This window comes from Pyrgilauda ruficollis, unplaced genomic scaffold, assembly GCF_017590135.1.
Source record: "Pyrgilauda ruficollis isolate IOZ18807 unplaced genomic scaffold, ASM1759013v1 scaffold40, whole genome shotgun sequence".
Classification (NCBI taxonomy): domain Eukaryota; kingdom Metazoa; phylum Chordata; class Aves; order Passeriformes; family Passeridae; genus Pyrgilauda; species Pyrgilauda ruficollis.
In genome coordinates, this window is record NW_024525490.1 from 7586311 (window position 1) to 7609588 (window position 23278).

Below are 23278 nucleotides of genomic sequence, written 5' to 3' on the forward strand. Positions count from 1 at the left end.
GGGGTCTATACTGGGGAACTGCATTCAGATCTGAAACTTTACACCCCAGAAGAGCTCAGTTCATGGATCCAAATGAGACCAAAGTAAATTAGCAATTGTATAGAAATTAAATGTATGAGACCAGGTTTAGAAAGGAACTTAGTTAATTTTTAAAACTTAGTACTGAGTACAGGAGTGTTGATGCTCTCCCAATTCATCAAAAATTATTGTTATGTGAAAGGGAATAAAATGTTCTTTATGTCCATATTTAACTGGGTTTCAAACTGAGCAAAACAGATTCAGGTTACAGTTTAAAAATAGCATTTTGATGATAACAATAATGAAACAGTGAAATTGTTTGATATAAGTAGACAGTGGAGACCTTTAAACAAAGGTTAAGTAAACACCTATAGGTGGGTTCATAGCTAGAGCCAATATTGGCTTAGATCTTGAAGGTTAACTAGGTGACATACCAATCCTCTGTCATTCTATGCAAGCCGTACAGAAACCTACATAGAAGAAGAGAGGTTTGCCTAAATGTATTTACAGCAAATGGGGTGAGGGAAGAGGGGATGAACCAAAACTAACCTTCTATATACCATGGCTCACATTTCATTATCAGATTGTTATGCTTCTACCAGTGAAAACTGATAGAATTGGTGTCTTGTTTGAAGTGTAAGAACATTTATAATATAATAGGCACATGATGATAAAATAAGAAAAATACGTAGGGGTAGAAACTACAGCAAAATAAACCAGGTTCCATTGGCAAAAGGATTAATGGTTAGATACTTAATTTCTGCTAGGTGTTCTTGTGTTCACGAATTTTTTTAAAGAACTCTATTCCATCTAGATATGAAAGAGTGTTTATTTTTCCATAGATAAGCATTAGACAACAGCATTTTCCTTTTCCTTTATGCCTTTGAGGATTTGGTCCAATCTGCAAATAACTGTAAATCTTTCCTACACAACAATTAATACAGCTGAAGCACAAGTCAGGACCCATGCAACGGTAACTTTCAGGTGTTTTTGAAATGCTTGAGGACTGAGCTAGAGTTTATTTCAGATATAAAATAGATAGAACAGGTGCTATCAAACAGTTTTATTTCCTTTATGACATAAAGCCTCAATCCCATGAATGACAGCCTAGGTCTTTCCAAATAGTAAACTTGCTGAGAAATGAATTGAAGAGGTTTGCAGTGATAACCTCAAGGCACAGAGGAGACAGTACTGCAGAGAGAAATATGGAAAAATCTAGCCAAACTTAATGTGCAAACAAAATGGGAAAATTCTGTATTTTAGATGGGTTTTAGGGAAGAGACATTTTCCTATCATACAATTTTTCCTGATAATAGTAACTTTAAAGAACAATAAAGCAAATTTCACAATGAAAAATATATACTTTAAAAATACCCCAAACACTCTAAATGTTATAATTCAAAATGTTTAGAGCAAGGTAAATAATTTTGCTTCAGGTAATTCTGCTTTAGTGTTTACTTTAATACACCTTAACAGAAATGTATAGGATAAGAAAGTGATGCTTACTGTTATTCTTGACCCTATCCCTGAGGAAGAAGGAGCAGCAGAGACAATGATGAACTGCATCTCCCATTCCCTGTCCCTCTGCTGCATGGCAGGAGGAGGTAGAGAAAATCGGGAGTAGCATTAGGCCCTGGAAAAGGGGAGGGGTGGAGAAAAGGTGCTTTGGGTTGGTTTTTTTTTTTTTTCCTTTTTCTAATTAATCTACTCTGATTTTATTGGCAATAAATTCAATTCATTTCCCTAGCTGAGTCTGTTTTGCTCATGACAGTAACTGTTGAGTGCTCTCTCTCTCTCTCTTTGTTTTCATATCTGGACCCACAAGTCTTTCATTATATTTTCGCTCTACTGTCCAGCATAGAAGGGGAGTGATACAGCAACTTTGGTGGTGGGCATCTGTCATCCAGCCAAGTTAAACTCACCATAAGGTATCTCTGCTTTTGGTGAGGTGCTTTTTGGTTACACTCAAGAATTTACTCAACTTAAGCAAAATCAGCAATTTTAACAAGGTAAGAGACTACTCTGTCACTCCTTCCAAACTATTTAAGTGCCTACGATATTTATTAAATAGCTGAATTTTGCTTTTAAAAAGATCCAGAACAAACAACCAAAGAAAACTGAACAAAATTAACAAATGAACAAAAAAGAAAAATAGGGATTTTTTTAAGTTATAAAGACTTATTGCAAGAAAATAAAGTCTAAAAGCTGACAAATCCAGAAAACTATTGCCTTTAAAAACAAGAGAAGCATTCTCTTTCACACTGAATAAAGATTTTAATGCTGTATTAGATGAAATAGGAAAAAGAAAATCAGGCAAGAATCAAATCTGGGGGGGAAAAAACCAACCTGAAGAAATATAATTTATCTTCTTGTTTCCAGACAAACAATTGAAATAGTTAAGTAGTGCAAGACAGGCAAGATAATTAAAATGAATACAGGGATTTATATTCATCCTATCTAATTTTGAGTGCATAAGTAGTGTACAAACTTAAGAACTTCTATGCCTAAGGTTCTGTACAAAGTCCATGTAGAAAGATAGACTCCTGTACATGGTGCTTTACTTTCATTAAAACACTTCATGAAAACCACATATCTTGCAAGCTATAATGAACAACTGGGACAGCCAGTATTATCTAAGCATAATGAAAAAGAAGGCCTGAATTCAAATCAGTGAAAGTTAAAGAAAAAGGCTAGGAATAAGGCATTTAGAACACTTTAACAACAGGGATGAACAGAAGTTATTCCCAAAGAAGGAAAAAAAATAAAATTAAGCTTTACTGAGAACAGATGCCTTTACATAACTTTCAACTGTAAAGGTATATGAGACCTAAGAATGCAGATTTACAGAGATGTGGCCCTATTGATTGAAGGCAATTAGCCTTTAAGTAATTAGTTTGAGTATTCAAAGGTTTTTTGAGTTTTATGGAATTTCTTTGAACTGCTAAAAATGTGTCACACTTTAACTTATTAATTTTGAAACTATGGGAGAAATATGATCACAAATAATAGGGAAAACACTTGTCAATATTTTGTACTCTATATTTATGTTGTAATATAAAATGTATTTATTAATTTCTATTATTTAAAAAAAAAAAAAAATAAAACCAGAAATGTGGATATGGAACGCAAATTTTAATCTTCAGCTATTAACCATTTTTTTTTTTTAGAGAATTGTTTGTTTTGTAAGGGTGTTTTTATTCCCCACTTTTGCATTTGATAATAGTACTGGATATACTCTTTGATTCTCTTCAGTTTACAGCAGGTCCAACAGGGCAATTGAGCTGTTCAGTAGATAGCTATGATTCCATCATTTCTTCCCCTTATTCCAGTTCTGACTGGAAAGATTGTCTACTCTCATATACTGACAGAAATCCATAAGAGAATCTTCACTGCACTTCCCTTTTCCTCTAAAATAAATGACAATTCATTTTTGAAAAGTGAAGAATTTCTCAAGGTGGAAGAATCTTCATCTCCACTTCCTTTGTACTACTGGTATATAAATAATAAAGAGCGCTTTTATTGTACCTATACTGGGGTCGCATGGCCAGGTTTGGCGGGGGGAAGAAGGAGGCTACATGGTGTGCTTCTGAGGGAGGCTGCTAGAGGTAGCAAGCCCCAGACAAGACTCCCAAACCCTCCCTCTCTGGGCCAAATCATTACAGAGATAAATGAGAGCTCTTGGCTAACTCTTTTGTTCCTCAGTCAGCTTGAAAACAAGCCCCTCTTCACTTGTCCATCATGCAACAAACGGGAAGAAATTAATTTAAGAAATCTAGCCCATAACAGCATATTAAATATGGTTTTCACAGTTCTTATTTTACCTGGTTTCATAAAGAAGAGGACTATTAACATTATTAAGACTAGTAAGACTATTCCCAAGTATACAAAATTATGATAAATCATACGTTACCAGTTAATTTTAACTAAGAAATTAATTTTCTGTTTGCAGTGATTTCCCCTTTGAAACATTTTCTACTCATACTGACAATTTGACCACTGACTTTTTAGGTGAGTGTGACTAAACTTACATGGCTCCCAAAACAGTACCACTTTTAAAAGTATGAGCATAAGAATTTTTTTAAAATACTCTTACTTTTTATGAAGACACAACTCAGTACTTTATGTATACATAAAATATTTTTAATAATATTTCAATAATATTTCATATTAGAAATAGTTAATATTTGTGATATTTTTGACAAGTGAAAAGAAAAAGAAATTTTAGGGGAGTATGGGGTAAATGCAGCAAGCACAAGCAAAAGAAGAAATACACTGCTTCGTCTTGATTGTACTGTATTTCTCTATAGGAAAAAAAAAGAAAAACAACAACAAAACAAGCTAAACTTTCCTTGATGGCACTGGTGAATATAAGAGACAGAGAACTAAACTATTTCTTACATGAGTACAACTGTCACCGAAGTCAATAAGAATCCTGTTTTGTGTGGATATTTGGCCCTTAGTGTCTGTGAGCAAAGTATTGTGTGGCATTGATGCTCAACAAGCGTGGAAAAGACAGCTGGAAGATGAATATAAAAATAGATTGGAAGTGACAGTGAGTCTGACTATATGTACAACCTTTTTTGTAGAAACAAGCTAAAAGTAACATCTCAAGTTCTGTCACTTTTCTTGCTACTAGCAGCTATTTTTATGAATCCGTAATAATCAAAGTGGTCTGTAGGTCAAATGTTTCTATGGAGAATAAAAATGGAATTATTTCCTGAAGCTGAATATGATATCCAATTTACAGTACCAATAACAAAACCATCTGATTTTAATGCAGAATTTTGGGCACTAAGATTCTCAAGGAATAATACTAACACTGTCCATCATTTCTTGCTAGCTGCGAGCAGACTCCTCATTTCAGATTGGGAGTAGAATAAGGAAATACTTCATATATACATATATATATATATGTGTGTGTGTGTGTGTGTGTGTGTGTGTGTGTGTGTGTGTGTGTGTGTACATAAGCAATGGAACAGAATCAGAATTTAAGTAGCTTTAGACAGTGCCATTCGTATCATTCAGTCTGGAAGTAGAAATGTTTCTAACATTTGTTATTTCCGAAAATGTCTGAAAGGAAAGTTATTTTAAGTATTTTAGATATCTTTGTTACTTTGTAATTCAGGTGTTGTATAAACTTAAATTAGAACTTCAAACAATGTCTAAATAGTTTTGATCCTGTTTATATCCACTGTACTGTTAGCTAAATTAATTTTCATTTAAGTTATGTGGGGTGGTTTTTTTTGAGTTTTTTTGGTTGGTTGTTTTTTTTTGGTGAAAAGATAATGTGATAATTTTGGAAAAAGGATTCTGTCTTTAGAACTTAAGTATACATAGTATACCCATAAGTAGCCTAAGATGCCTTATATTGTTGAGCATCTGTACTTCATATCAGTTTTACTGCATTTTACAACTAAGAAAAACTAATTATTGTGAAGAGAATCAGCAATATAAATTTGGATGGGAATAAAATCTCAGACTTTTAGTTTCAAGGTTTCACACCTCTAAGGAGACCTATTAAATTAATATTTACCTGTGGCATTTTGAGCACCAGTCATAAATCTTTAAAAGAAGAGATGTTACCTACTTAATGGGTAACAAGGGAAGTCTGCTTTGGGAAGGTTAATAGTTCAGAGAGGACCTTTGAGAATGAGTAATTTGGGTTTTTTTTCTAATTCTTGAGGACTAAATTCCCCCTTGTAAGTATATTGAAAGATTAGGATAGATAAAAAGCAATGATCAGGCAGTGTGGAATTTGAGTTTCTTGTGGAGAAAGTAGGAAATAGGATTTATCTTCTTTCTTAAAGAGAAGATCCTTAAAGTCCTTTTTAAGACTGACCATAAGTCTAAGACTTGATCAATGCTCTTTTTACGCAATTTTTCTCAGCATTTAGCATAATTACAAGAAAATAAGAGGATATGTTCAAAAAAGTGTGAAAGCAGTTTTAATAATACAAACATAAAAATACATTTCAGTCATACTATCTGCCAGAAGTGAACAAAAACTGCTAACATCCATTATTAAAACATGAGAAAGTAGACAGAAAAACAAATCAAAACCCCAAAACAACCAACCAACCAAAAAAAACCCCAAACCAAATAAACAAACAAAATGCAACAAAAAAACAACAACAAAACAAAACTAGGCACTGAGTTTCCAAAGGGTTTTTAGGAAATAATCTCAGTCACAAAATAATTTCTTACATTCATTTTAAATGCTGAGTCTCTTTGCTTTTTTAATAAACATTGAAGATTTCTTCAGCTCTTTCCTAAAATGCTGCAGTGTGTACTCTTTAATAAAAGAACTCTGGAATAATATTCCAGTTGGCAAATTTAATAAAGCTCTAGGGTGCATTCTGAAATCCTTCCTTCAGTATGCAAATAAATGCAAGCTGTTCATAAAATGCTAAAAACCACAAACCTGGAATGACACTGGATTTGAATGGCTGCTGCTGAAAATACTATTTTATTTTAAAAAATATAATTCGATTTGTACAATAGAGAACACTGTAGTTACTTATTAGCTAGTAAATTATAACTTTGCTTTGTTGTATGCCACATCAGAAAATATATCTCTGTTTCATTGGCTCTGGTTCCACAAATTCATAAAAATAACAATGTTTTTAGATAATAGGTAAAATAATGATATTCCAAATTTATAATAAACTCAAAAATATAATACTATTTTTTGGATAACTGGCAAGAATAGTAGAATAATTAAGGTTGGAAAAGACCACCAAGATCATTGAGTTCAAAATCTGACTGAACACCATCACATTTACCAGATAATAGCACTAGGTGCGGTGGTCTTCCCCGAGCCTCCTTTTCTCCAGGCTGAAGGACCCCAGCATCCCCAGCCACTCCTGAGAGGATTTGCTCTCTAGACCCTTGTCCAGCTTCACTGCCTGTCTCTGGACACACCCCAGCACCTCAGTGTCATCCTTGGAGCCCAGAACTGGAAAAATGACTCAGGGTGTGGCCTCACCAGTGCTGAGGATGGGGGACAGTCACTGCCCTGATCCTGCTGGCCACACTATTCTTCATACAGGCCAGGATGTCACTGGCCTTCTTGGCCACGTGGCACACTGCTGGATCATGTCTATTGGAAAGCTGAAAGACACCCCCAGCTTCGTTTTCACCAGGCAGATTTCCTGCCACTCCTTCCCATCCCCATGCAGCATTCATGGAGATGTTGTAACCCAAGTGCAAGACCTGGCACTTTTGCCTTCTTGAGCCTCATACAATTAGCCTGGGCCCATCAACCCAACCTGTCCAGATCTCTCTGCAGAGTCTTCCTACCCTCAAGCAGATCAACAACCTCACCCAACTCGTTATCTGCAAACAGAGTGAGGGTGCTCTTGATCCCCTCATGCTGATCATCGGTACAGATGATAAACAGGGCTGGACTGACTCCATTCACCATCACCTTCCAGGCCCAGCCTTCCAGCAGTTGTAACCCAGCAAAGCTACACCTGTCCAATCCACAGGCTGCCATCATCACAGGCTTTATTGAAGTCCAGGTAAACTAAGTCTATGGGACTAGGTGGGATTCACCTGAGGCACTGAGGCTCTGGAGCTGTTTATGGCTGCTTTAGCAATGCCCTTACCATGTCAGCCTCTTCCCTGCTCAGTCTTTCTGCTTTCTCTCAGCTTGCCCTGACTCCAAGAACCCACTGCCTAACTCCTTCAGGTATTTTGCCCAGAATTTACCATAGTCACTGCTGTTGTCGCTGTTGTCACCATGTACCTTGTCAACTTTTAATGAATTTATGCATTTAATGGATGCACTGTGATGTATTTAATGCATCCTAACTTTTAAATCATTGAATTTGTAACCTTTACAGCATTTTGATCCTGTTCTATTTACACGTTTAATCATTTAAAAAATAGGTTTATGTTAAAAGCTTGGAAGTTTTCAATTGAACAATATTTTTAAATATAAACTGAAAGTACATTAATTTTCTTTCCATTCCGTAACATTGCATTTTTACTTCATGTTTGGAAATTAATAGGAAAAAAAAGATATACTTAAAAACAACCCCTAAAATACTCTAACTCCAAAGGAAAATTCATTTAAATCAATACAACAAAATCTATAGGCCATTTTACTCCATCTTATGATAATTAAAATAAATTATTTTTAAAACATCTGTATCATACTGCAGATTTTTACACAGAAGTAAAAAAAAATTTCCTTTCTTTTTTAAAAAAGAAAGGAAAATGTCTTTTAGAAACTCATATTTGTCCCTATGACAGATTTTCAGTTGAAAATGTGATGTCAAAAAAACAGAAACTTAATATAGATGTCTACAACCATTCTACTCTCTCGAGACTTCCTCTTTTAGATATCAAGATGCACTTCAAGGATGCAGATTGTCTAACTTATTTTAGACATCTCTTTACGTTGAAATGAATCACATAATAAAATTACTTAATTTGCTCTATGACTATGAAGTCAGTCTGTATTTATAATTTAAAGCCATGGGAATCTGAAACAGAGGTTAGTGTTTTTATGAACATTTACCCTTTAGCAAAGTTTGTTCACCAATTTTTGTCTCAGAAAAGCATATTTTATGGTTTCTGAATTTAAAGCTAAAATCCCTCTTTTTTGTCAGTCAACAAAAGGTGTATTTAACACAATCTTGGTAAGACTATGTCTAACAGAGTACAGAATTAAGTGCTTCTAACTTTATGAAGTACAGAGGCAGAGGATAGCACTTTAATTACATTCAAAAGGTACAGTTTGTGTACTAATAAAATCTGTCTTAATAATACTTTCTGTTGCAGACACAATATAAGTTAAAAGATTGCATTGTGCAATTATCAGTCTTGTGTCAATTAACAACCAGGAAAAACAAGGAGAGCTTTGGAAAAATATTAGAGTCAAAATGCCGTGGCTAGAAATTACAAACAGAATGAAAACTTAATCACACCATCACTTTGGAGACAAGAGTTCAATACTACTATACCTCAATTATTCAGTGGCAGAAGCTGTAGAATTCACAGAACAGAATGTGTTTTAGATAAAGACTGCCAAGTTGCCATGAGCTAACTCATGTGTTAGGACTACTCTAACACAAAATGATTTGAGGTTACACTTAATGGGTTAGGAATGCTCAAAGGGTTTCTCTGTTGGCTTTACTGTGGGAGTGGTAAACTCCAGGTAAGTGATGGTCATCAATAGCTGCCAAGTGTAATGTGTTCCATTACAGCTGCAGCATTCATAAGAAGATACGTTCCTTTTGCTGTAAAATCCTGACAAGTTACATTTATTTTCTACCTTTGTTAAAAAGCTTAGTATAAGTTGCTACTTGGTATTTCAGTAAAGAAAGGATATGTCATTCTGTGCTAAAACTTGAAATGATTTGACTTGTATTTAGCTCTATGTTAAATAGAAGTACTTTTCATCAATGCTCTGTGAATAGCAGTTCTGACAGTAGCACATGACACCCTGAAAAATGGAGCTTTTAGATAAATCTTAATGTATGTTATAACACTTAATTATTATTGCAAAATGAAAAAAAGAGTAGCAACCTAACTAGCCATAATTAAGTACATTTTTCTTTGATGTTGAGTACCTGAAGAAAAACAAACCCAAACTTTTAATAGCTCTAGTAGAGCAATTTAAACGGTAGGGATTAAATCTGATTTTGCAATGGAACTGTAAGAGATTCAAGTTACAAACAAAGGTAATTCTCATGGGAAAGTAAAGGAGAAACTATTAAATAATACAGTTAGTCTTTCTGTTTCATCAATTTTAGTAATGGTTTAATAATAGTTCATTACTTGGAACTATTGCTTCCAAATGTATAATAATTGAATTTATTATAACTTCCACTGTTTATCCCTCCCCATTTATTTTTATGAATTTGTGAGCTTTAGTGAGTAGGCCAGAAGTGAAAATTGTTCTACTAGCACATAGCACATACTTGTTTGGTGAAGTATTAAGAATTGTCAGAACTGCATAAGCTCTTATGCATATGAGTTGATACATATGTCCGGTATCTAGACACAATTGTGATGAGAAAATTCAAACATAATTTATTTATTTTTCTAAAATTATGCATTTACATGTTATACAACTGGCTTACTCTTGCATGATATTAATTATTATTACTGGATTTTTAAAACTTTGTCTTTAGCATTTGTATTCTAAATAAGCTCATAAAATACAGTGGAGCTGAAGTTGTTTAGTTGTCATTGATATCTACCGTTCTTGGTGACTGTTGGTTGTGAGGCCCAGGAGATTGTTCTAGGGAGCTCATTGCTGAAAGATGTCAGATCTGAAGTGAGCCTGTCCTCCTTCTTCTTGGATTTTCCTGATTTATACCTGAGGTTTCTGTATTTCTGTATTTCTGTTGTGCCCCTCACAAACAGTCTGTGAGGAAGTTTTATCTTTTCCAGATACTGCTTTTATAGTTTTTGAATGGAGCAGTATTTTTGAGTGCATCTTTCTTATATATTTGAATACAGAATATATGATGAATGCCTTGCCTATTTTTAATCTTTCCTTTTGCTTATCTCATGCTTTTACTGATTTTTATTACTTGAATTTGTTGCCTCTCTGGTGGTCACACAGATCATATATTTATGCAAAAAGTTCCTACATTGTCTTTAGCTATGCCATAACTGTTTAACAGAATGCTTATATACTATTGCTGTTTACACTACTTTATACTACTTCTACTTTACTATGCTTCTGTTCAGCTATATCCTGGCTAATGTAGTTACAATTTATAGACCTTTATTTTGTCTATGAACTCTCTCACCTAAAGAAAAATCATAGTAATAATAGAAATTACATAGACTGAAGCTGTTTCATATTTACTTCTCACTAGCAAAATTGTGCCACATTTCTGATTATTTTGTGTGATTACCATTACCCCGCCTTCATTTTAGAGGCCTGATTCATGAGTTCATTAAGGTTAGTCAATGTTAAGCCTTTTTTAACAGTAAGTACACTATACAAGTTAGTGAGGCTCGTTATAAAGTTAAACCTTTGCTTAGGTACTTTGATGAGATGAATTTTGAGGCCACATCTACCCTCTGAAATAGTGCACAGTAGAGGCGTCTTTAAACCTTTTTGATCTGTCAGCCTCCAGGATGAAAATTCATATATTCTCATGAATGTGGATTTTTTTCTGATTCAGAATGAAAGCTCTGTAGTCAGTATGAAAAATTACATCAATGGTTACACTGAGTTTGAGAGCCTGACTTCAATCCCTGCATGGATTTGAAATGGTTAAATGTGTTATCTGGTGTCGCAGAGCTGAGATGGAGTACAATCTTTTTCTTGAATTAGAGAAATAATTTGAAATAATTTTTTATACTGCTTTTCATTGTTTTTGGTGGAAAAAATGCTATTTTTATGATATTATAAGTTTCAATAGAAATGTAAAGCTGCTCTCCATCACAAAAAAATCCTTGGCTATACCAGGGTAATAGGTCTTTTCCCGGTCAAGTGGAGGAATAAAAGCGTCAACAAGCAGCTGTGGTAGAATGGAACACCAGGTCAGATATCTCTGTATTTTGGTCAGTTATGATTGAGTCTTTTTTCCCCTCAGCTGCAAGTTTATCAGCAGAAGTTAGCTCTAATACTGTGGACATTAAAAGGAGAAAGTCTAAAAAAAGGATAAAGATAAATGACAGACAATTATTTTATGCTATAACATCTATTCAGAGAGAGATGGTAATGTTGCAAGTCTACCTAGGAAACAGTCACGATTGCAGTACAATTATTCTTCTTAATTATGTCAATATAAAATGTAATCTTGTGGTCTGCATACAAGTACTTACAGGCTGCCATAAAATTTACTTGAAAGAAGTACAGATTGCTCATCCATGTTAGTTTTCTACTTGTTCATTGCACAGATTAGCAATGATCATTAAAGACAAGGGAATTAATGAAGTATGAGAATCCCGCAGAAGATGTATAGGAGTAGTCATAGCTTTCTATTAAAATCTTTCTGTCTCTTTGACAATAATTTAAGTCTTGCAAAGGACTAAAATAAACAACAAAAATCTCGTCCTTATTTTTTTGTGCATTAAGGTTAATTGTTTAGTAAAGCTGTTATTTACTCAGTTGAAAGACTAGATGCTTAGAGTTTTTTTTACACTGTAACAATAAACATTTGAGTATGTATTTTCATATGTAGTTCTGGTGTGGGCTAGGGTCCTAGGAATAATGAAGAATGTTGCTATTGTCTGTGAAATTGTAAACTATACAAAAACCATGTTCATCACGACTTACATTTTCACAGCATTTTACTCCTACAGTATTATCAGTGAAAACTTGAGGAACTCAATAAGAAACATTGCTTTCTTTGCTTGTTTATTTCCAGCAGATAATAAACTCACACTGCTATGGTAAAGGTTGTGCTGATATGTTTGGAAGGCAGTTATATCTTGCTATGCAATTCTATCAATTCTAGTTTGGATGTTTCAATTTCTCAGAACTGAAGTCCTGATAAAGTTCTAAGGGAGCTAGAGCAGCAGATTGAATATCTGCAAGGACAGAATTTAAAAGAAGTGTTACTGTATATGTAATAGAAAGTAGGCTGTGCTTCCAGGTATAAATGTCTCTAAGGGACTGAAGAGTACAAGAATATGGATGAAAAGTAAGTTGAGTAGTACTGTCAAATTTTTATATAAAAATGATTACATTTTTTTAATACACCAAAAATAGCTGTAAACTGATAGTGAGATTTCCATGGAATGTCTGAGATTCTACATTAGTTAAACAGTTATTTTAAGTTAGATTATTTTCTGCTGAAGGATATTTTTGCTCCTTTTTTGCTCACTCCTCTTTAGTGTCCAGTTAAGTGAGAGATTCCTTGTTGTTGTTATTTCAATGACTTATTTGTTAGCTCTTAATTAACATTTTCATACATCATTTATGTTACAGGTTTCTTATTTCTAAGTTGAGTTATTATTAAGTTGAGTTTATTATTTACTTTTGGCACAGAAACATCCTAAGTATCTGTAGAGCATCATGACTTTGTGCAAAAAAAAGAATAAATTAAAGAAGAATTGTACAGAAATAAATTAAATATGCTTCAACTTTGAACTAGGAAAAGATAGTTGGCAAGGGATAGTCAGAAGCTTAACAACACTTATACAGCATGAGCTTTTGAAAGTGCACAAAATTTATGTCTCTATCTTGTTTTGCTTGATAAATTTTTATTGAGTATATAAAACCACACTGAACATAAAAATATATTAAAATATTACCATATTTTTTAATAGTCCAAGGTAGTGAGGGAAAGCAACAAGAAAGAAAGTAATCATAGAAGAGAAGGGAGAGATAATGGGAAAAGGAGAAAATATACAGTGGTATTGCAATGATGCAGAGAAGAAATTAAGAAAAGGGAAACAGAAACCATTAGAAAGTTGCATCCTGAATTATTCAGAGCTATATATTTATCTGTACCTTATTATTGTGATAGTTATGAATACAGGAAGTCTGGAATGGATCTTCAAGTGGTTGTAATTCTAATAAACTAAAATACTTGGTCACTGCATCATCTAACTCATTTACCTCATGCTTAGAGTGATTACAGAAACCACAAATCTGACAAGCAATCAACAGCGGGAAAATATAAGATAGAACAAAACTGGAGATTTGTTTTGATTTATTTACTTTTATTTCATCATACATCTTGTGATACAGGTTTAGGTTCATGCTTAGAAAAGATACACCTTTAGGTTTGTGTTTAAAACATGTTTATCCCCTTGGAACACCTTTGGTGCTCATATGAGTATTTTTATTCTTAAGTTCATGGTTTATGGTTTAAAAATTTGTTGTTGCCTTGCTGTGTTTTATGTGCAAGGTTATTGACAAGTACAGAATAAGAGGGAGAAGTCTTTACATTCTGTGTCTGATGTGAGGTAAAAAATAAGGTGTGTGTGAGAGTGCTTAGTTTTATTCAAGGTCACAGACAGCTGTCAGCGATCTTGTACACAAAGCATATTTGCCAATGTCAGAGGCAGAGCATGGGGCTCTGGAGGAGATTTGCCTCTCAGAATTTATCTGCCATTTGTCACCAGAAGACATGCCAAGTGGGGCCTAAGAAGAAAATGTTTCTAGATGAGGTGTTCCACAAACATACACACACACACACACAAAACCACCAAAAAACCAAACAAACATTCAAGCTCCCCCAAAACAACCAAACCAAAAAAACCACCAAAAACCAAACCAAAATAAACCAAACAAAAAAGAAAAGAAAAGAAAAGAAAAGAAAAGAAAAGAAAAGAAAAGAAAAGAAAAGAAAAGAAAAGAAAAGAAGAGTTGTTCTTCTAAGTAAGCGTTCAGTATCTTTCTCAGCAGCATCCTATGATGAGCAGACAAGAGAATCAGACAGTAAGATATGGGACGGCCTGCAACCAGCCTCAAAAGAAATAACTGTGCCTGCCTTCATGTTATTAAACACATGCATGCACCTCATTTTGTTCAAACTGAAAAATGTTCACAATTCAGAGGTTGGTCATTAATGTGCAGTGATCTCAGTAGCTTGGAAAGGTGTACTTAAATCTGTGACTCCAAGTAGAGGAAATGACAAAAAATAGCACAAGGGTGTTTAATAGTTTTAATATTTTAGTTTGAGAAAACTTTGTCCTTTTGGTGCAGTGAGAGGATAGATATGAATGAACAATAGCTTAGGTTTAGAAATTCTGCACATAGTAGCACTAGACTTCATCCAAAACAAGCATGTAAAATGACCTCATGGATGCTGGAGTTTCTATGAATAACAGCTTTAAATGTAATTTTGCTTGCCATGAAAAAATATACTTAGGGAGAATAATAGATAGGAAACAGACATCAGAAGCGCACTTTCATCTTGGGCTATCATAGCCATGAAAATTATTGGTATGCAAAAAGTACATTATAATTTATGCAGTGGTAAATACTCTTAAAACCTACCAGGTTTCAGATGAACATTTCTACCTGAAGGCATCTGCTAAATACAGTTCAATAGCAGTATTCATTTTATTGTGCTCTAGATTGCATTCTTCCTCTAGTGATGCAATCTACAGCACAATAAACTGAATACTGCTATTGAACTATATTTAGTTTTGCCTAGTTTTATTAATTTTCCCATGTCAAGAAGACTCACCACATAGCAATTTGCCTCATTGACTGAAGTAACCCATATGTCACTCCTAGAGCAAGAAGGAAATATACTATATCATACATTTAGTTTTATACAGTCCCCTCTGTATTAACTTCGCAGGGATGGAAACTATGCAGACTGCAACAATAGTCTAATAAAGCTTTCAAACATTAGAAATGAAGTTCTGAAGATCACTTGTTGAATGGCAAACTAATCAAATCAAAGTCCTATAAAACTTTATGACATTACCCAACTATATGTCTTCTGATAACTTTTAAAGGATGCATTTATCTTTTTGTTGTTGTTGGTTTTTGTTCATTTTGTTTTAGTTAACTTTAAATGCAGTTTATCAAGGCTGTAATGAAGACACTGACAAAGTTAGTGTGGAATGTGTTGAAAAAAATCCAGTTATATTAGCTGCTGGAAGAGTAGCCTGATTAAGCTGAGAAATTCTCCAGTTGTAGCAGGAGATAATAAACAAAACAAAAAAAAACACCCAAAACAAACAAACAAAAAAATCAAAATAATAACCCCTGACCCCCACCCCTTAAAAAGAAATATATTGAAAATAGAGATTGCTGGACCTTGATAATAATATACACTAACGTACTCACTGACATAATTAATCTCATACCATGCACTTCTCTTGAAATATACGAAGTTCTGTCATTACACAAGAGTTTCCATTAATTCAGATGGCATTATATGATGAGGCAAATCTAAACATTCTAGGTACAAACAACTTTAGATTGAAGCAAATCCTCAGAAATTAGTTCCTTACTTTTCTGGGACTTCATTTTCAACAGCTAATTTAAAAATTAAGTTTATTTTGCAAGTTACTCTCACAGAGTCAGATAATAATTATTTTCTAAGTTTGTTTAGTTTTGTTGTTGTTTTTGCTGCACAGAGAGACTTTGTATGTAGATATTGACGCTGACTGATGAAAGAAAACAGACATTTACAAACCCATACAATTTTATGTTTACATTTGCTTTAAATGCCTGCCTTTGACAGCAATTATGCTCATTATTGTTGGGACATATATTTTCTAACAGTAGCATTCATGCTGGGCTTGTACTATATCGTCACTGTGCTGTTAAAAAACAGGTGACAAGAATGGTTCTTTAATATTTGTGACTTTTCCTAGACAACTAAAATACAATAAGGAAAAAAATCCCCTGTATAGTACTACATGTACACAAAAAATCTTTTCAGTCTTTGTAGAAATGACTGTTTAGGGGCAGTGCTAAAAGTATTTATTTCAGTGGAAGAAAAACTCATTAACATATTAACTTCTTTATGAGTATTATTTGAAAGTCATAACAAACCTGCCTATAGAATTTGGAATCATTGGGCTTTATTTAACTTTTAAAAGGTAAAATGCTAAAAAATTTAGCAGCGCAAGGTGAAGTGCAAATTTCAACCAATGTATTTTTATTAACTTGGTCAGGTCTTAATGTTTATAGGTGTGATTCCATGCCCTGATTATGTACTAATGCCTTTAAACTATATCTCACAAATACTCTATTTCAGCATTACTCAAGGTCCTTTCCCTAATAACTAAGCCTAATAAATATGCCAGCTTCAATTTCTAAATTATCCTATAATTTGACATTGTTAGATTTTAGCATCAAATATTTCATACTAGACTACCAGACTAATTCTAAAACAAAGCTATTGAAATTTTCCTCAGTAATTAGGATAGTAAATTTTTTAATACTATCTAATTTTGAAACATCTGCAGAAAAGGAGTGTGCAAAAAGATATCTTCCTTCAGGCTTTAGAATTAGGCACGGTGCAAAATATTCTGTCTCATAAAGTAATAGTTCTAATAATTTATTTATTGAAGGAATTAAAGCTGTAGCTGGAATACAGTAAATTAATACCAGTGTTGAATCTTACTTCAGTGAAACAGAGCATATAATATTTCAGTGTGTTTCAGTAGTAATGTTTTTGATGAACAAGAAATTTTTCTGAAATAGTGGGAAATTACTTGGGTGTTTGTGGTATTGGTATGGAAAATTTCTTCTCTCCACATTGTTGCAGGACTAAATTTTAATACTCATAATATACTTTACTAAAGCTGGTTTGCAATGGCCTTAACAGCCAGCAAGCAGACAGCCATTTCCAGATTTCAGGAGAAATCTTCTTGTGTCCTGAAGTCATGACAAACGTCTGACTGCAGAGGAATGGGTATCTCATCCAGTGTATGTATTTCAGGCCATTCTGCTGTATCAGAAACATCCTGAAGTCACAATACCAGGATATCAAATCATTTGGATTGCCATGTGACATAAAGAAAATTAGTAAATCTGGTACATTTCATGCAATGACAAAGCAATGCTGACTTTAAGTGATGGTATTTATTAATTTCTTATCATGTTATCATGCTTTCATCTCCCCTATGGAATAGATTACAGTTATTAAACAGCTAAAAAAAAATCACTCAAGTGTTTGACTATTCATTACACTATGCCATTAAAAGCAACTTTTGTCCAGAAAATGTAAGATAAATGAAGCCTGCTCAGCTCAATGATTTTACGCATTCTTTTTTTACTTCCTTATGCCACTCCAATGTTACAGTATCCTCAGTCAAAAAGAACTTAGTTACTGATGAAGCATTTTTAAGAAAACCTGTACTGGAGACAGAGATATGACATCAAAATAAGCTGAAAATAGAAGGGCAACAAAGCAGTACTATGGCCTTTATGAAGAGCAATTTTCTCTGTACCAGCCTGATTGCAATCTCTTGATAATATTTTGAAAATGCAAAAAACCCTACTACTCATTAGGTAGTACGCCCAATCAAGTGGAGTAAATGCATTCCTAGAACTACCCACTTTATTTTTGGATTTAATGCCTTATTGATTGAAGCACTGTATTTTGACAAACTCCCATGATGGTGTATTTAAAAAAAAGATCTGCCAACTGCTACACACACACACATTTATTTCAGGGCTAACACAATGCAGTTTATTTTAATGTCCATAGCTATAGCTGCTGAAGTGGGAGAGAAAAATTATTTAAGTACTCAGGGCTCTTTCTAAAGATCATGTGGACGCTGAGGCACTTGCCTAGGACAGGCACAGTAAAATGCAAGTGCACCAAACACAATTCATTATTCTGCAAAGAAGTGCTATGATTACCACAGCTTCTGAGCACCACAAAAGGAAACATGCATGTGACTTCATGTCCGTTCTCAACAGAGCATGTAAGGCAGGTTCAGACACTATGTGATAAAAGCAGATGGCTGAAAATAATTGTTCTTTGGGCTGATTATCAAACTACTAATTGGATTAAGCTGGAGAAGGAACTAAATGTGGCTCTTCAAGTCAAGAGGGCCAAAAAATCCACATTGTGACCTCAGGAAAGTCACTTAGCCTTTCTGAGCCTCCGATTTTCCAATTACTTCCACTGTCATTTGTTCTGTACAGTGAATATAACAGCAAAGGATGATAATAGTTCAATGAGTACATAAGACTTTTAAATAACTAATGTTATCAAACTTTTGAACTCATCAAGGAGGAAATAGGTCAATCAATCATGATCATATAGGCTGATATTCCCAGCACATTGTGAAGCCTCGTTTGCTTTTTCTTTCTTTTTTCCCCATAGATGTTACTGAATAGCAACTTTTTATTGGGAAAATGTACTGTTTTAGGGGACCTTGCTGGAAATGCTTCCTGTGCATACCCCTGGATTTTAAGTGTACAGCTGAAAGGTTTACATTGAAATAATTACAATTTTTTTCACTGAATCAACAATACTACTTTCATTCAAATGAAACTTGATCAATTCTACCTGCTTTCCCAGATGATTTTGAATATATTTCAGATTTCAAGAGAAAAGAAACAGGAAAAAAATTGGGTAAAATTATCAAAGGAGAATGTGAAGAAAGCTAACATATTTTTAATTAAATTTTTAGATTACCTTAACTTTTCATAAGGTCTTCTCACCATATTCTATGAGGAAAGTCTTAAGCAAAATGGAAGGAAAAGAGAAAAATAGAATAGAAAAAAGGGGACACATGATAAATTTACCTTTTTTCGCCATTTTCTTTTTATATGGTTATTTCTGTTTCTTCTTTATTTGGCCCTAACAGCCATGTAGTTAATGACACTTTTCAACTAAAACAGAAAATCTCAATGACCACATAATTATAGTAAGACTGCTTCAGTAAGTACACTGCTTATAATATCCCTAACAAAGCTAATAGTCAGCAAACACCTATATCCTTAAATCCTAGATTATTATATACCATCTGACTGAAAAGAAGGAAAAAACCCAAACCATGTAACACTGGGGGGGTTGTTTTGTTTTATCTAGAAATTAAATCAGTGGATGGTGTGCAACTACATGCAGCAGCTCAAAGTTAACTCCTATAAATAATTTATTGTGTTATTTTGCAATGGATATTAGTCACCCATCGTTAAGTCAGATATATTTGTGCAGAAAATAATTCTTGCCACTATAATCCTTGAAGTTATAAAAGTAATCAGATACCTCTGCTGTGAGAATGGGAATTATTCTCCTCTGCGTTTGAAAAAGCATGTATATTAAAACAATTGTAATAATAGTATCTATTTAAGAGTTCATACATTATAGACTGAAATTCCTGACACACATATATTCACTTCAAACTTAATGTGATGGGACTCTTAAGATTAAAAGGAAAATATTTGTGTCAAGAGCAATCAGTCAAAATTTTTTGAAATCTTTCTAAGTGTCCATCTGGGGCCTGATGTAAGGTAAATGGAAAACACTTCTGGATATCAATGTTTCCTTAAAGCAAGTCACGCCTCAGTTTGCACTAGTTGCATCAACTTTGCATTGGCATGTTTGGAAAAAAAAATTCAGTAAAAGCAAACAAACACCAGCAGTTACACTACGTAGTTACAAAATCACTGATGTTACTCAGCCAAGGAAACTGTCTATAAAATACAGGATGCTCCCCAGAAATGGTTATATCCTACTAAAAATAAATTTACTGGAATTGAAAAATTGCCCTAAAAATAAAAGAATCTGGAATTGTTGACATATAGTGGTTAACTTCAACAGCTTTTCCACATTATGAATAGATAAAAGGAAAAATAATTGTACATGTCCACATACACTTCTGTGTATTTGACTCTCATTGGATCTTTCCAACAAGCTTGTGCCTGGAAAAAAAACACTTTAGTGGAAAAGACCTTTAGCAGAACCATTAGGACACACAGAATGGGTATTTCCTTCTCCCCAGCTGAGCAGATGACAGCAATGTCTCTCATCTGCTTGAAAACATGCCACAGGCGACTGTGAGAAAAATTCTTAGATCCACTTTTGCACTATAGACTCTGGAGGTCTTGCTGCAAATTTCAGCTTATTAGTAATCCTAATTCTGATTTTATGGTGTGAAATGGGGTAGTTGAGGGATATTAGGTGCTCATTAACAGCCAAAGTAGGATTATATAACCCAGGGTGAATGTTTCCAATTGCTTTTGGTGCTTTAAAACAAAGCCACTAATTACTTTGTTGTTATTGTATTTACTGTATCTTTTTTTATGGTAGTGTAGTTGGTAATTTGCAAACAATTATTATCTTCTATCAAAGGATATTAATTCTGAATAGATGAATAATTTTTAAGTAAAATGCTTAGTATAAGAGCTGATCAAGCCTAAAAATTCCAAACAAATAATATCTTTTTACATGCTTTTTAAAAATATGCTTTTAAAATGTGCTATCATGCCTTACAGTACTGTAAGTCCCTTAGAAGTTCATTATCTTCAGAATGGACAAAAACAACTGGAAAGTGGTTGATAAACAAAACCATTAACCCAATTTTTCCATTTACTTTGAGGATTCAGAAGCAGGTGCTGCAACACAAACCATCATTAAACAGCTTTTGCTTCATTTCCAGTAACAGTATAACCACACTCCTTCATCTCAGAATTGTACCACTGTTATGCAATTTAATATACTTTAGGGAAGAAATGACCATCTCCTTTGAAAAATTTCAGTCTGAATGGGAACACATATTCAATGTGAAGACAATAATAACTAAGAGCCTGGTCAGATTCTAATGTCTTTGCACAGTGAGATTTTTACAAATTCCAAGTGGTAAATAGTTATAGCAGTGAGGCTGCTTCATCTCCTTTGTTGAAAGTTAGGACTAAAGCATATTATGACATGCTTTTTTTTGTTGTGTATAATTTTTCATCCTCTGTAAGGTAAATATATAGCATGTAAAATGGACGCCCCAAGAAATCCAGACTACAGTATGTTAATGGAAGATAGCCTATATTCATTTTAAGGCAGACCGACATTATTTTTTAAATTTTTATTTCTCCACTTTTACTATTAATATATTGTTGTTACAGTGATGTTAGTGGTGAAAAAATCATAAACCTCATAACAGAATTTTCACTAAAAGAATATCTTATGGCACTGTTTGAAAGAACTTGAGAACAAGACCAATACAGGTGCAGTCTGGAGAAAACAAACAAACGAACAAGAAGTGGAAAGAAATTCCTATGTAGTAATAAAAGTTGCAAATAATAATGAGAATCAGTAGCTTGTGTCAACTCTTTCTAATACAGATAATATTCCATTTCTAAAGGTTTATGGTAGACAACACCATGATATATTTGCAGATGCTGGCCGCTTATAATTGCTTTTTGCTTGTCTAAATGCTGAAAGGGGAGAAAGAAAAGTAATAAAATCCTCAGGCAGAAAGCAAAAAATATAATTTATTTATATACAAAATATAAATATGAAGCCCGTACTGGATTAAATATTTGATCAGACCACAAATAAGTATTATAGTTAGATAGATGATGGATCATTTGCACTCCAACATTAATCTCCTGCTAATGCACAACCTCTGGGGAACTTTGCTATTATAAAGAATTTTAACCTAACCATTTTTCTACTCTGGAGTTTCTTATTTTCTCCAAGTATATGTTGACAATAGCTAGAATGATAACAACATAATAATGTCCAAAATTATTTCTTTTTTCTTTCTTAGTTTTCAGTTTTATTGGATGGACTGCACTAAGAAACTTGCTATGTGTAAAACAGTGCAAATAATACATATGAAGCTAGGAATTTTTTGTTAGTCCAATTAATATTTTAATAGTTTCATTAAAATATAGTGAATGGATATTTCTGGTCCACTTAGTGACACTCACAGTCATGGTCCAAAGTACTGCTCCAAATCTCAAGAACATAAAGATGTTACACCAAAACCAAACCAAACAAAAAAATCTCTTTCTAGCAGATACTAATTTCCTCAGATGTGTCACTCCCCAGCCTTCCCCAGACACACAGGACTATGGTTTGCCAGGCAGTGACTGCAGTGGGTGGGGTTGTCATCCTTCTGCTATCCCTAGGGAAAAAGCCAGAGCAGGGCGGGCAGCAATGCTGTGGCAAATTAGTGACAGCCAGGTCAGATCATGGAGAGGGGCTGAGTCCCTGCCCTGCTGGGTCAGCATGCAGCCAGGGGCCTCCTAACAGCGAAATCATACCTGTGAAAAAAATGACACTGCAATGTTTTTTGTAAAATACTAAATGTAGAAGATAGATAAACACCTATCTTACTTGAATAACAACATTAATCTGCCTGTCTTCTACAAAAAAAAAAAAAAAAAAAAACCAAAAAAAGCAGTGCCTCTATTACTGATAAATTGTAATTTCATTTTCTCATAATCTTGCTTTCTGCCAAAGTTTTCACAATTTATACACAATCTGTGTATTGGTACTTTGGTCTTCAAATTTACCTATAACCCAGATGCAACAATAACATGATAAACTGTAACTTTTAGTAATTGAATTAAACTGATCACTGTCTGGTGTCAATTTCTGTACTTTTGTTCATGATTTTCTCTAGGTCTAGTTAAAAATATATTGGAAAAGATGTGAGCTTGCTTTTAAAAACACCTGCCATATTCCCATGAGGTTGCTGGGAAAGATTTTCATATAAATTTCTTTCTAGGTTACCATTCCTGGGGGACTGGACCCACAGGACATAATGTGAACCTGGAGAAAGCTGTACTATCCACTAAGTATTGTGCACACGTCAGGGCTCACTTAGCCAGAAAGAGAGGCTGTGGAGAAGCAGACATAAGATCTTCATGTGACCTGATTGTTAGACACCCCACAGAAGACTGTTG